Source organism: Balaenoptera borealis, assembly GCF_965194805.1.
Source record: "Balaenoptera borealis genome assembly, contig: HAP1_SCAFFOLD_42, whole genome shotgun sequence".
In the NCBI taxonomy this organism is placed as follows: domain Eukaryota; kingdom Metazoa; phylum Chordata; class Mammalia; order Artiodactyla; family Balaenopteridae; genus Balaenoptera; species Balaenoptera borealis.
Genome location: NW_028124003.1, coordinates 750,556 through 766,139, shown reverse-complemented (window position 1 = coordinate 766,139; position 15,584 = coordinate 750,556).

Here is a 15,584-nt window from a genome sequence, read left to right as displayed (position 1 = left end):
CTTATGTCTCATCCAGCTGTGGGTCTAGATATGGTCAATCCAGGTTGCATCACAGCCCCTGAACGCGTTGTGTAAGAATTTCGCTCTCTTTCACTGTCTTTGTTTCACGGGTTTTTCAAAGTAATTTATTTTTATAATGGGGTTTAGCTGCTTTTCACTGCTGTGTTTATGCCGCTTTACACCCACTTGACACACTAACAGAGAGATATCAATACATAGGTTTTAAGATTATTACTAGTCAGATATATTCTTGTGCGGTGAATAGGGTGTGTTGAGTCCAGTTCTCTGAGCAAGGAGTAGGTCTTGTCTATTACATATTGGTTTTATGGAACGGTATCTGAGCTAATTTGAAACCCTTGTTTTATGTATCACCCCACCTCACCTTTCCCGTTAAGCAGCCATAGTGTGTTTTCTGCATGTGTGACTCTGTTCTGTTTTGTAATTCAGTTCAAGTGTAACGGTTTTTACATTCCCTCTATCAGTGATACCTTATGAGAAGTGTCCTTTTCTGTGTGACTTATTTCACTTAGAGTCGTTGTACCTAAATCCACTCATCATGCTGCTACAAGCCTTATGACATTGATTTCACGGCTGAGTGATATTCCATTGTACATAAGGACCACAACTTCTTTATCCATTTTTCTCTTTCCTGGGATATTGAAGGTGGAATGAAGTGGAGGTCCTTGTCAACAGAGCAGCCCTAAACTTTGGGGTGCTTGTGTCTTGCTGATTTTTCATTTTCCCAATTTATACCCCCATGAGTGGAAGTGCCCTATGCTCTCTAAGCTTTGCTTTTTAGACGTTTCAGGACTCACCGTACACTTCTCCAGAGTGGCTGTTGACAATTTACATCCCGCCCATCAGTGTAGCAAGGCTCCCATTTCTCCATGGCCTGTCCTGCATTTCTGGTTTTGACACTTTTTTCAGCATGGCCCTTTTAACCGATGGGAAGCGAGACTTCTTTGTAGCGCTGATTTGCCTTTCCAGGTTGCTTGGTTGGCCAAAAAGGGCGTATGCGTTTTTTCCTGAATATATTCAGGAAAAAACGCATACGCCCTTTTTGGCCAAGGGCATCATTGTCAACGTTTTGCCGCTTTTCATGTGCTTTAAAGGCGATTCGAATCTACCTCCTGAAATCTGTTTCCTGCAATTCTGCCTTGATTTCAAATCCTCTTCTTTGCCTTCCCTCAATATATTTGTGGATGAGAGTTATCATTTATAACTCTGCAGGTTTGTGAATTGCAGTGCCCTGAACGTCCATTTTACAACTCGCTTTTTAGGGAGCTGGCCGCAAAAGCGCAGGATGGCTTCAGGCCCTGTTCTGGTTCCGGGGGGCAGGCTGAGCCTGTGGTTAATTCTTCTTCCTGATGGGAAAATAGAGTGACCTGTGCCTGTCCCAACACCAAGAGCTAGTCTTTCATTGGTTCCACGTCTTCCCGTTCATCCTCAGTACAAATTGCAACCTGTACGGAACAGGAGGTTAAAGGTGCTGATGCTCCAAGGAGGGAGATTGCTAGTAAAGTGGCTGGAATGGCGAACCCGGGCACAAGCAGATGAGAAATGAGGTGCGTTTTAGAAACCTTTCCCCATCACACGGTGTACCATCTTCTGGGTATCTCATGCATGTTTTCGATGTAGGAAGATGCCCTTGAACCTGGAGATTTGGGACCCATGCGATGGGTACCACGCAGTAATACTTTAAAGGGTCTGCGTTTGCTCACCCAATCTCACCAAACCTCTCAGCCGCAACAGTGTCCACCCTTATGTCTCATCCAGCTGTGGGTCTAGATATGGTCAATCCAGGTTGCATCACAGCCCCTGAACGCATTGTGTAAGAATTTCGCTCTCTTTCACTGTCTTTGTTTCACGGGTTTTTCAAAGTAATTTATTTTTATAATGGGGTTTAGCTGCTTTTCACTGCTGTGTTTATGCCGCTTTACACCCACTTGACACACTAACAGAGAGATATCAATACATAGGTTTTAAGATTATTACTAGTCAGATATATTCTTGTGCGGTGAATAGGGTGTGTTGAGTCCAGTTCTCTGAGCAAGGAGTAGGTCTTGTCTATTACATATTGGTTTTATGGAACGGTATCTGAGCTAATTTGAAACCCTTGTTTTATGTATCACCCCACCTCACCTTTCCCGTTAAGCAGCCATAGTGTGTTTTCTGCATGTGTGACTCTGTTCTGTTTTGTAATTCAGTTCAAGTGTAACGGTTTTTACATTCCCTCTATCAGTGATACCTTATGAGAAGTGTCCTTTTCTGTGTGACTTATTTCACTTAGAGTCGTCGTACCTAAATCCACTCATCATGCTGCTACTAGTCTTATGACATTGATTTCATGGCTGAGTGATATTCCATTGTACATAAGGACCACAACTTCTTTATCCATTTTTCTCTTTCCTGGGATATTGAAGGTGGAATGAAGTGGAGGTCCTTGTCAACAGAGCAGCCCTAAACTTTGGGGTGCTTGTGTCTTGCTGATTTTTCATTTTCCCAATTTATACCCCCATGAGTGGAAGTGCCCTATGCTCTCTAAGCTTTGCTTTTTAGACGTTTCAGGACTCACCGTACACTTCTCCAGAGTGGCTGTTGACAATTTACATCCCGCCCATCAGTGTAGCAAGGCTCCCATTTCTCCATGGCCTGTCCTGCATTTCTGGTTTTGACACTTTTTTCAGCATGGCCCTTTTGACCGATGGGAAGCGAGACATCTTTGTAGCGCTGATTTGCCTTTCCAGGTTGCTTGGTTGGCCAAAAAGGGCGTATGCGTTTTTTCCTGAATATATTCAGGAAAAAACGCATACGCCCTTTTTGGCCAAGGGCATCATTGTCAACGTTTTGCCGCTTTTCATGTGCTTTAAAGGCGATTCGAATCTACCTCCTGAAATCTGTTTCCTGCAATTCTGCCTTGATTTCAAATCCTCTTCTTTGCCTTCCCTCAATATATTTGTGGATGAGAGTTATCATTTATAACTCTGCAGGTTTGTGAATTGCAGTGCCCTGAACCTCCATTTTACAACTCGCTTTTTAGGGAGCTGGCCGCAAAAGCGCAGGATGGCTTCAGGCCCTGTTCTGGTTCCGGGGGGCAGGCTGAGCCTGTGGTTAATTCTTCTTCCTGATGGGAAAATAGAGTGACCTGTGCCTGTCCCAACACCAAGAGCTAGTCTTTCATTGGTTCCACGTCTTCCCGTTCATCCTCAGTACAAATTGCAACCTGTACGGAACAGGAGGTTAAAGGTGCTGATGCTCCAAGGAGGGAGATTGCTAGTAAAGTGGCTGGAATGGCGAATCCGGGCACAAGCAGATGAGAAATGAGGTGCGTTTTAGAAACCTTTCGCCATCACACGGTGTACCATCTTCTGGGTATCTCATGCATGTTTTCGATGTAGGAAGATGACCTTGAACCTGGAGATTTGGGACCCATGCGATGGGTACCACGCAGTATTACCTTAAAGGGTCTGCGTTTGCTCACCCAACCTCACCAAACCTCTCAGCCGCAACAGTGTCCACCCTTATGTCTCATCCAGCTGTGCGTCTAGATATGGTCAATCCAGGTTGCATCACAGCCCCTGAACGCATTGTGTAAGAATTTCTCTCTCTTTCACTGTCTTTGTTTCATGGGTTTTTCAAAATAATTTATTTTTATAATGGGGTTTAGCTGCTTTTCACTGCTGTGTTTATGCCGCTTTTTACCCACTTGACACACTAACAGAGAGATATCAATACATAGGTTTTAAGATTATTACTAGTCAGATATATTCTTGTGTGGTGAATAGGGCGTGTTGAGTCCAGTTCTCTGAGCAAGGAGTAGGTCTTGTCTATTACATATTGGGTTTATGGAACGGTATCTGAGCTAATTTGAATCCCTTGTTTTATGTATCACCCCACCTCACCTTTCCCGTTAAGCAGCCATAGTGTGTTTTCTGCATGTGTGACTCTGTTCTGTTTTGTAATTCAGTTCAAGTGTAACGGTTTTTACATTCCCTCTATAAGTGATACCTTATGAGAAGTGTCCTTTTCTGTGTGACTTATTTCACTTAGAGTCGTCGTACCTAAATCCACTCATCATGCTGCTACTAGCCTTATGACATTGATTTCACGGCTGAGTGATATTCCATTGTACATAAGGACCACAACTTCTTTATCCATTTTTCTCTTTCCTGGGATATTGAAGGTGGAATGAAGTGGAGGTCCTTGTCAACAGAGCAGCCCTAAACTTTGGGGTGCTTGTGTCTTGCTGATTTTTAATTTTCCCAATTTATAACCCCATGAGTGGAAGTGCCCTATGCTCTCTAAGCTTTGTTTTTTAGATGTTTCAGGACTCACCGTACGCTTCTCCAGAGTGGCTGTTGGCAATTTACATCCCGCCCATCAGTGTAGCAAGGCTCCCATTTCTCCATGGCCTGTCCTGCATTTCTGGTTTTGACACTTTATTCAGCATGGCCTTTTTAACCGATGGGAAGCGAGACATCTTTGTAACGCTGATTTGCCTTTCCATGTTGCTTGGTTGGCCAAAAAGGGCGTATGCGTTTTTTCCTGAATATATTCAGGAAAAAACGCATACGCCCTTTTTGGCCAAGGGCATCATTGTCAACGTTTTGCCGCTTTTCATGTGCTTTAAAGGCGATTCGAATCTACCTCCTGAAATCTGTTTCCTGCAATTCTGCCTTGATTTCAAATCCTCTTCTTTGCCTTCCCTCAATATATTTGTGGACGAGAGTTATCATTTATAACTCTGCAGGTTTGTGAATTGCAGTTCCCTGAACCTCCATTTTGCAACTCGCTTTTTAGGGAGCTGGCCGCAAAAGCGCAGGATGCCTTCAGGCCCTGTTCTGGTTCCGGGGGCAGGCTGAGCCTGTGGTTAATTCTTCTTCCTGATGGGAAAATAGAGTGACCTGTGCCTGTCCCAACACCAAGAGCTAGTCTCTCATTGGTTCCACGTCTTCCCGTTCACCCTCAGGACAAATTGCAACCTGTACGGAGCAGGAAGTTAAAGGTGCTGATGCTCCAAGTAGGGAGATTGCTAGTAAAGTGGCTGGAATAGCGAACCCGGGCACAAGGAGATGAGAAATGAGATGCGTTTTAGAAACCTTTCCACATCACACGGTGTACCATCTTCTGGGTTTCTCATGCATGTTTTCGATGTAGGAAGATGCCCTTGAACCTGGAGATTTGGGACCCATGCGATGGGTACCACGCAGTATTACTTTAAAGGGTCTGCGTTTGCTCACCCAACCTCACCAAACCTCTCAGCCGCAACAGTGTCCACCCTTATGTCTCATCCAGCTGTGGGTCTAGATATGGTCAATCCAGGTTGCATCACAGCCCCTGAACGCATTGTGTAAGAATTTCTCTCTCTTTCACTGTCTTTGTTTCATGGGTTTTTCAAAGTAATTTATTTTTATAATGGGGTTTAGCTGCTTTTCACTGCTGTGTTTATGCCGCTTTTTACCCACTTGACACACTAACAGAGACATATCAATACATAGGTTTTAAGATTATTACTAGTGAGATATATTCTTGTGCGGTGAATAGGGCGTGTTGAGTCCAGTTCTCTGAGCAAGGAGTAGGTCTTGTCTATTACATATTGGGTTTATGGAACGGTATCTGAGCTAATTTGAAACCCTTGTTTTATGTATCACCCCACCTCACCTTTCCCGTTAAGCAGCCATAGTGTGTTTTCTGCATGTGTGACTCTGTTCTGTTTTGTAATTCAGTTCAAGTGTAACGGTTTTTACATTCCCTCTATAAGTGATACCTTATGAGAAGTGTCCTTTGCTGTGTGACTTATTTCACTTAGAGTCGTCGTACCTAAATCCACTCATCATGCTGCTACTAGCCTTATGACATTGATTTCACGGCTGAGTGATATTCCATTGTACATAAGGACCACAACTTCTTTATCCATTTTTCTCTTTCCTGGGATATTGAAGGTGGAATGAAGTGGAGGTCCTTGTCAACAGAGCAGCCCTAAACTTTGGGGTGCTTGTGTCTTGCTGATTTTTCATTTTCCCAATTTATACCCCCATGAGTGGAAGTGCCCTATGCTCTCTAAGCTTTGCTTTTTAGACGTTTCAGGACTCACCGTACACTTCTCCAGAGTGGCTGTTGACAATTTACATCCCGCCCATCAGTGTGGCAAGGCTCCCATTTCTCCATGGCCTGTCCTGCATTTCTGGTTTTGACACTTTTTTCAGCATGGCCCTTTTGACCGATGGGAAGCGAGACATCTTTGTAGCGCTGATTTGCCTTTCCAGGTTGCTTGGTTGGCCAAAAAGGGCGTATGCGTTTTTTCCTGAATATATTCAGGAAAAAACGCATACGCCCTTTTTGGCCAAGGGCATCATTGTCAACGTTTTGCCGCTTTTCATGTGCTTTATAGGCGATTCGAATCTACCTCCTGAAATCTGTTTCCTGCAATTCTGCCTTGATTTCAAATCCTCTTCTTTGCCTTCCCTCAATATATTTGTGGATGAGAGTTATCATTTATAAGTCTGCAGGTTTGTGAATTGCAGTGCCCTGAACCTCCATTTTACAACTCGCTTTTTAGGGAGCTGGCCGTAAAAGCGCAGGATGGCTTCAGGCCCTGTTCTGGTTCCGGGGGGCAGGCTGAGCCTGTGGTTAATTCTTCTTCCTGATGGGAAAATAGAGTGACCTGTGCCTGTCCCAACACCAAGAGCTAGTCTTTCATTGGTTCCACGTCTTCCCGTTCATCCTCAGTACAAATTGCAACCTGTACGGAACAGGAGGTTAAAGGTGCTGATGCTCCAAGGAGGGAGATTGCTAGTAAAGTGGCTGGAATGGCGAACCCGGGCACAAGCAGATGAGAAATGAGGTGCGTTTTAGAAACCTTTCCCCATCACACGGTGTACCATCTTCTGGGTATCTCATGCATGTTTTCGATGTAGGAAGATGACCTTGAACCTGGAGATTTGGGACCCATGCGATGGGTACCACGCAGTATTACTTTAAAGGGTCTGCGTTTGCTCACCCAACCTCACCAAACCTCTCAGCCGCAACAGTGTCCACCCTTAGGTCTCATCCAGCTGTGGGTCTAGATATGGTCAATCCAGGTTGCATCACAGCCCCTGAACGCATTGTGTAAGAATTTCGCTCTCTTTCACTGTCTTTGTTTCATGGGTTTTTCAAAATAATTTATTTTTATAATGGGGTTTAGCTGCTTTTCACTGCTGTGTTTATGCCGCTTTTTACCCACTTGACACACTAACAGAGAGATATCAATACATAGGTTTTAAGATTATTACTAGTCAGATATATTCTTGTGTGGTGAATAGGGCGTGTTGAGTCCAGTTCTCTGAGCAAGGAGTAGGTCTTGTCTATTACATATTGGGTTTATGGAACGGTATCTGAGCTAATTTGAATCCCTTGTTTTATGTATCACCCCACCTCACCTTTCCCGTTAAGCAGCCATAGTGTGTTTTCTGCATGTGTGACTCTGTTCTGTTTTCTGATTCAGTTCAAGTGTAATGGTTTTTACATTCCCTCTATAAGTGATACCTTATGAGAAGTGTCCTTTTCTGTGTGACTTATTTCACTTAGAATCGTTGTAGCTAAATCCACTCATCATGCTGCTACTAGTCTTATGACATTGATTTCATGGCTGAGTGATAGTCCATTGTACATAAGGACCACAACTTCTTTATCCATTTTTCTCTTTCCTGGGATATTGAAGGTGGAATGAAGTGGAGGTCCTTGTCAACAGAGCAGCCCTAAACTTTGGGGTGCTTGTGTCTTGCTGATTTTTCATTTTCCCAATTTATACCCCCATGAGTGGAAGTGCCCTATGCTCTCTAAGCTGTGTTTTTTAGATGTTTCAGGACACACCGTACACTTCTGCAGAGTGGCTGTTGGCAATTTACATCCCGCCCATCAGTATAGGATGGCTCCCATTTCTCCATGGCCTGTCCTGCATTTCTGGTTTTGACATTTTTTTTAGCATGGCCCTTTTGACCGATGGGAAGCGAGACTTGTTTGTAGCGCTGATTTGCCTTTCCAGGTTGCTTGGTTGGCCAAAAAGGGCGTATGCGTTTTTTCCTGAATATATTCAGGAAAAAACGCATACGCCCTTTTTGGCCAAGGGCATCATTGTCAACGATTTTCTGCTTTTCATGTGATTTAAAGGCGATTCGAATCTACCTCCTGAAATCTGTTTCCTGCAATTCTGCCTTGATTTCAAATCCTCTTCTTTGCCTTCCCTCAATATATTTGTGGATGAGAGTTATCATTTATAACTCTGCAGGTTTGTGAATTGCAGTGCCCTGAACCTCCATTTTACAACTCGCTTTTTAGGGAGCTGGCCGCAAAAGCGCAGGATGGCTTCAGGCCCTGTTCTGGTTCCGGGGGGCAGGCTGATCCTGTGGTTAATTCTTCTTCCTGATGGGAAAATAGAGTGACCTGTGCCTGTCCCAACACCAAGAGCTAGTCTCTCGTTGGTTCCACGTCTTCCCGTTCATCCTCAGGACAAATTGCAACCTGTACGGAACAGGAGGTTAAAGGTGCTGATGCTCCAAGGAGGGAGATTGCTAGTAAAGTGGCTGGAATGGCGAACCCGGGCACAAGCAGATGAGAAATGAGGTGCGTTTTAGAAACCTATCCCCATCACACGGTGTACCATCTTCTGGGTATCTCATGCATGTTTTTGATGTAGGAAGATGCCCTTGAACCTGGAGATTTGGGACCCATGCGATGGGTACCACGCAGTATTACTTTAAAGGGTCTGCGTTTGCTCACCCAACCTCACCAAACCTCTCAGCCGCAACAGTGTCCACCCTTATGTCTCATCCAGCTGTGGGTCTAGATATGGTCAATCCAGGTTGCATCACAGCCCCTGAACGCATTGTGTAAGAATTTCTCTCTCTTTCACTGTCTTTGTTTCATGGGTGTTTCAAAGTAATTTATTTTTATAATGGGGTTTAGCTGCTTTTCACTGCTGTGTTTATGCCGCTTTTTACCCACTTGACCCACTAACAGAGAGATATCAATACATAGGTTTTAAGATTATTACTAGTCAGATATATTCTTGTGCGGTGAATAGGGCGTGTTGAGTCCAGTTCTCTGAGCAAGGAGTAGGTCTTGTCTATTACATATTGGGTTTATGGAACGGTATCTGAGCTAATTTGAAACCCTTGTTTTATGTATCACCCCACCTCACCTTTCCCGTTAAGCAGCCATAGTGTGTTTTCTGCATGTGTGACTCTGTTCTGTTTTGTAATTCAGTTCAAGTGTAACGGTTTTTACATTCCCTCTATAAGTGATACCTTATGAGAAGTGTCCTTTTCTGTGTGACTTATTTCACTTAGAGTCGTCGTACCTAAATCCAGTCATCATGCTGGTACTAGCCTTATGACATTGATTTCACGGCTGAGTGATATTCCATTGTACATAAGGACCACAACTTCTTTATCCATTTTTCTCTTTCCTGGGATATTGAAGGTGGAATGAAGTGGAGGTCCTTGTCAACAGAGCAGCCCTAAACTTTGGGGTGCTTGTGTCTTGCTGATTTTTAATTTTCCCAATTAATAACCCCATGAGTGGAAGTGCCCTATGCTCTCTAAGCTTTGTTTTTTAGATGTTTCAGGACTCACCGTACGCTTCTCCAGAGTGGCTGTTGGCAATTTACATCCCGCCCATCAGTGTAGCAAGGCTCCCATTTCTCCATGGCCTGTCCTGCATTTCTGGTTTTGACACTTTATTCAGCATGGCCTTTTTAACCGATGGGAAGCGAGACATCTTTGTAACGCTGATTTGCCTTTCCATGTTGCTTGGTTGGCCAAAAAGGGCGTATGCGTTTTTTCCTGAATATATTCAGGAAAAAACGCATACGCCCTTTTTGGCCAAGGGCATCATTGTCAACGTTTTGCCGCTTTTCATGTGCTTTAAAGGCGATTCGAATCTACCTCCTGAAATCTCTTTCCTGCAATTCTGCCTTGATTTCAAATCCTCTTCTTTGCCTTCCCTCAATATATTTGTGGACGAGAGTTATCATTTATAACTGTGCAGGTTTGTGAATTGCAGTTCCCTGAACCTCCATTTTGCAACTCGCTTTTTAGGGAGCTGGCCGCAAAAGCGCAGGATGCCTTCAGGCCCTGTTCTGGTTCCGGGGGGCAGGCTGAGCCTGTGGTTAATTCTTCTTCCTGATGGGAAAATAGAGTGACCTGTGCCTGTCCCAACACCAAGAGCTAGTCTTTCATTGGTTCCACGTCTTCCCGTTCATCCTCAGTACAAATTGCAACCTGTACGGAACAGGAGGTTAAAGGTGCTGATGCTCCAAGGAGGGAGATTGCTAGTAAAGTGGCTGGAATGGCGAACCCGGGCACAAGCTGATGAGAAATGAGGTGCGTTTTAGAAACCTTTCCCCATCACACGGTGTACCATCTTCTGGGTATCTCATGCATGTTTTCGATGTAGGAAGATGCCCTTGAACCTGGCGATTTGGGACCCATGCGATGGGTACCATGCAGTATTACTTTAAAGGGTCTGCGTTTGCTCACCCAACCTCACCAAACCTCTCAGCCCGAAGAGTGTCCACCCTTATGTCTCATCCAGCTGTGGGTCTAGATATGGTCAATCCAGGTTGCATCACAGCCCCTGAACGCATTGTTTAAGAATTTCTATCTCTTTCACTGTCTTTGTTTCATGGGTTTTTCAAAGTAATTTATTTTTATAATGGGGTTTAGCTGCTTTTCACTGCTGTGTTTATGCCGCTTTACACCCACTTGACACACTAACAGAAAGATATCAATACATAAGTTTTAAGATTATTACTAGTCGGATATATTCTTGTGCGGTGAATAGGGCGTGTTGAGTCCAGTTCTCTGAGCAAAGAGTAGGTCTTGTCTATTACATATTGGTTTTATGGAACGGTATCTGAGCTAATTTGAAACCCTTGTTTTATGTATCACCCCACCTCACCTTTCCCGTTAAGCAGCCATAGTGTGTTTTCTGCATGTGTGACTCTGTTCTGTTTTGTAATTCAGTTCAAGTGTAACGGTTTTTACATTCCCTCTATCAGTGATACCTTATGAGAAGTGTCCTTTTCTGTGTGACTTATTTCACTTAGAGTCGTTGTACCTAAATCCACTCATCATGCTGCTACTAGCCTTATGACATTGATTTCACGGCTGAGTGATATTCCATTGTACATAAGGACCACAACTTCTTTATCCATTTTTCTCTTTCCTGGGATATTGAAGGTGGAATGAAGTGGAGGTCCTTGTCAACAGAGCAGCCCTAAACTTTGGGGTGCTTGTGTCTTGCTGATTTTTCATTTTCCCAATTTATACCCCCATGAGTGGAAGTGCCCTATGCTCTCTAAGCTTTGCTTTTTAGACGTTTCAGGACTCACCGTACACTTCTCCAGAGTGGCTGTTGACAATTTACATCCCGCCCATCAGTGTAGCAAGGCTCCCATTTCTCCATGGCCTGTCCTGCATTTCTGGTTTTGACACTTTTTTCAGCATGGCCCTTTTAACCGATGGGAAGCGAGACTTCTTTGTAGCGCTGATTTGCCTTTCCAGGTTGCTTGGTTGGCCAAAAAGGGCGTATGCGTTTTTTCCTGAATATATTCAGGAAAAAACGCATACGCCCTTTTTGGCCAAGGGCATCATTGTCAACGTTTTGCCGCTTTTCATGTGCTTTAAAGGCGATTCGAATCTACCTCCTGAAATCTGTTTCCTGCAATTCTGCCTTGATTTCAAATCCTCTTCTTTGCCTTCCCTCAATATATTTGTGGACGAGAGTTATCATTTATAACTCAGCAGGTTTGTGAATTGCAGTTCCCTGAACCTCCATTTTGCAACTCGCTTTTTAGGGAGCTGGCCGCAAAAGCGCAGGATGCCTTCAGGCCCTGTTCTGGTTCCGGGGGCAGGCTGAGCCTGTGGTTAATTCTTCTTCCTGATGGGAAAATAGAGTGACCTGTGCCTGTCCCAACACCAAGAGCTAGTCTCTCATTGGTTCCACGTCTTCCCGTTCATCCTCAGGACAAATTGCAACCTGTACGGAGCAGGAAGTTAAAGGTGCTGATGCTCCAAGTAGGGAGATTGCTAGTAAAGTGGCTGGTATAGCGAACCCGGGCACAAGGAGATGAGAAATGAGATGCGTTTTAGAAACCTTTCCACATCACACGGTGTACCATCTTCTGGGTTTCTCATGCATGTTTTCGATGTAGGAAGATGCCCTTGAACCTGGAGATTTGGGACCCATGCGATGGGTACCACGCAGTATTACTTTAAAGGGTCTGCGTTTGCTCACCCCACCTCACCAAACCTCTCAGCCGCAACAGTGTCCACCCTTATGTCTCATCCAGCTGTGGGTCTAGATATGGTCAATCCAGGTTGCATCACAGCCCGTGAACGCATTGTGTAAGAATTTCTCTCTCTTTCACTGTCTTTGTTTCATGGGTTTTTCAAAGTAATTTATTTTTATAATGGGGTTTAGCTGCTTTTCACTGCTGTGTTTATGCCGCTTTTTACCCACTTGACACACTAACAGAGACATATCAATACATAGGTTTTAAGATTATTACTAGTCAGATATATTCTTGTGCGGTGAATAGGGCGTGTTGAGTCCAGTTCTCTGAGCAAGGAGTAGGTCTTGTCTATTACATATTGGGTTTATGGAACGGTATCTGAGCTAATTTGAAACCCTTGTTTTATGTATCACCCCACCTCACCTTTCCCGTTAAGCAGCCATAGTGTGTTTTCTGCATGTGTGACTCTGTTCTGTTTTGTAATTCAGTTCAAGTGTAACGGTTTTTACATTCCCTCTATAAGTGATACCTTATGAGAAGTGTCCTTTGCTGTGTGACTTATTTCACTTAGAGTCGTCGTACCTAAATCCACTCATCATGCTGCTACTAGCCTTATGACATTGATTTCACGGCTGAGTGATATTCCATTGTACATAAGGACCACAACTTCTTTATCCATTTTTCTCTTTCCTGGGATATTGAAGGTGGAATGAAGTGGAGGTCCTTGTCAACAGAGCAGCCCTAAACTTTGGGGTGCTTGTGTCTTGCTGATTTTTCATTTTCCCAATTTATACCCCCATGAGTGGAAGTGCCCTATGCTCTCTAAGCTTTGCTTTTTAGACGTTTCAGGACTCACCGTACACTTCTCCAGAGTGGCTGTTGACAATTTACATCCCGCCCATCAGTGTAGCAAGGCTCCCATTTCTCCATGGCCTGTCCTGCATTTCTGGTTTTGACACTTTTTTCAGCATGGCCCTTTTGACCGATGGGAAGCGAGACATCTTTGTAGCGCTGATTTGCCTTTCCAGGTTGCTTGGTTGGCCAAAAAGGGCGTATGCGTTTTTTCCTGAATATATTCAGGAAAAAACGCATACGCCCTTTTTGGCCAAGGGCATCATTGTCAACGTTTTGCCGCTTTTCATGTGCTTTAAAGGCGATTCGAATCTACCTCCTGAAATCTGTTTCCTGCAATTCTGCATTGATTTCAAATCCTCTTCTTTGCCTTCCCTCAATATATTTGTGGATGAGAGTTATCATTTATAACTCTGCAGGTTTGTGAATTGCAGTGCCCTGAACCTCCATTTTACAACTCGCTCTTTAGGGAGCTGGCCGCAAAAGCGCAGGATGGCTTAAGGCCCTGTCCTGGTTCCGGGGGGCAGGCTGAGCCTGTGGTTAATTCTTCTTCCTGATGGGAAAATAGAGTGACCTGTGCCTGTCCCAACACCAAGAGCTAGTCTTTCATTGGTTCCACGTCTTCCCGTTCATCCTCAGGACAAATTGCAACCTGTACGGAACAGGAGGTTAAAGGTGCTGATGCTCCAAGGAGGGAGATTGCTAGTAAAGTGGCTGGAATGGCGAACCCGGGCACAAGCAGATGAGAAATGAGGTGCGTTTTAGAAACCTTTCCCCATCACACGGTGTACCATCTTCTGGGTATCTCATGCATGTTTTCGATGTAGGAAGATGCCCTTGAACCTGGAGATTTGGGACCCATGCAATGGGTACCACGCAGTAATACTTTAAAGGGTCTGCGTTTGCTCACCCAACCTCACCAAACCTCTCAGCCGCAACAGTGTCCACCCTTATGTCTCATCCAGCTGTGGGTCTAGATATGGTCAATCCAGGTTGCATCACAGCCCCTGAACGCATTGTGTAAGAATTCCTCTCTCTTTCACTGTCTTTGTTTCATGGGTTTTTCAAAGTAATTTATTTTTATAATGGGGTTTAGCTGCTTTTCACTGCTGTGTTTATGCCGCTTTTTACCCACTTGACACACTAACAGAGAGATATCAATACATAGGTTTTAAGATTATTACTAGTCAGATATATTCTTGTGTGGTGAATAGGGCGTGTTGAGTCCAGTTCTCTGAGCAAGGAGTAGGTCTTGTCTATTACATATTGGGTTTATGGAACGGTATCTGAGCTAATTTGAAACCCTTGTTTTATGTATCACCCCACCTCACCTTTCCCGTTAAGCAGCCATAGTGTGTTTTCTGCATGTGTGACTCTGTTCTGTTTTGTAATTCAGTTCAAGTGTAACGGTTTTTACATTCCCTCTATAAGTGATACCTTATGAGAAGTGTCCTTTGCTGTGTGACTTATTTCACTTAGAGTCGTCGTACCTAAATCCACTCATCATGCTGCTACTAGCCTTATGACATTGATTTCACGGCTGAGTGATATTCCATTGTACATAAGGACCACAACTTCTTTATCCATTTTTCTCTTTCCTGGGATATTGAAGGTGGAATGAAGTGGAGGTCCTTGTCAACAGAGCAGCCCTAAACTTTGGGGTGCTTGTGTCTTGCTGATTTTTCATTTTCCCAATTTATACCCCCATGAGTGGAAGTGCCCTATGCTCTCTAAGCTTTGCTTTTTAGACGTTTCAGGACTCACCGTACACTTCTCCAGAGTGGCTGTTGACAATTTACATCCCGCCCATCAGTGTAGCAAGGCTCCCATTTCTCCATGGCCTGTCCTGCATTTCTGGTTTTGACACTTTTTTCAGCATGGCCCTTTTGACCAATGGGAAGCGAGACATCTTTGTAGCGCTGATTTGCCTTTCCAGGTTGCTTGGTTGGCCAAAAAGGGCGTATGCGTTTTTTCCTGAATATATTCAGGAAAAAACGCATACGCCCTTTTTGGCCAAGGGCATCATTGTCAACGTTTTGCCGCTTTTCATGTGCTTTAAAGGCGATTCGAATCTACCTCCTGAAATCTGTTTCCTGCAATTCTGCCTTGATTTCAAATCCTCTTCTTTGCCTTCCCTCAATATATTTGTGGATGAGAGTTATCATTTATAACTCTGCAGGTTTGTGAATTGCAGTGCCCTGAACCTCCATTTTACAACTCGCTTTTTAGGGAGCTGGCCGCAAAAGCGCAGGATGCCTTCAGGCCCTGTTCTGGTTCCGGGGGGCAGGCTGAGCCTGTGGTTAATTCTTCTTCCTGATGGGAAAATAGAGTGACCTGTGCCTGTCCCAACACCAAGAGCTAGTCTTTCATTGGTTCCACGTCTTCCCGTTCATCCTCAGTACAAATTGCAACCTGTACGGAACAGGAGGTTAAAGGTGCTGATGCTCCAAGGAGG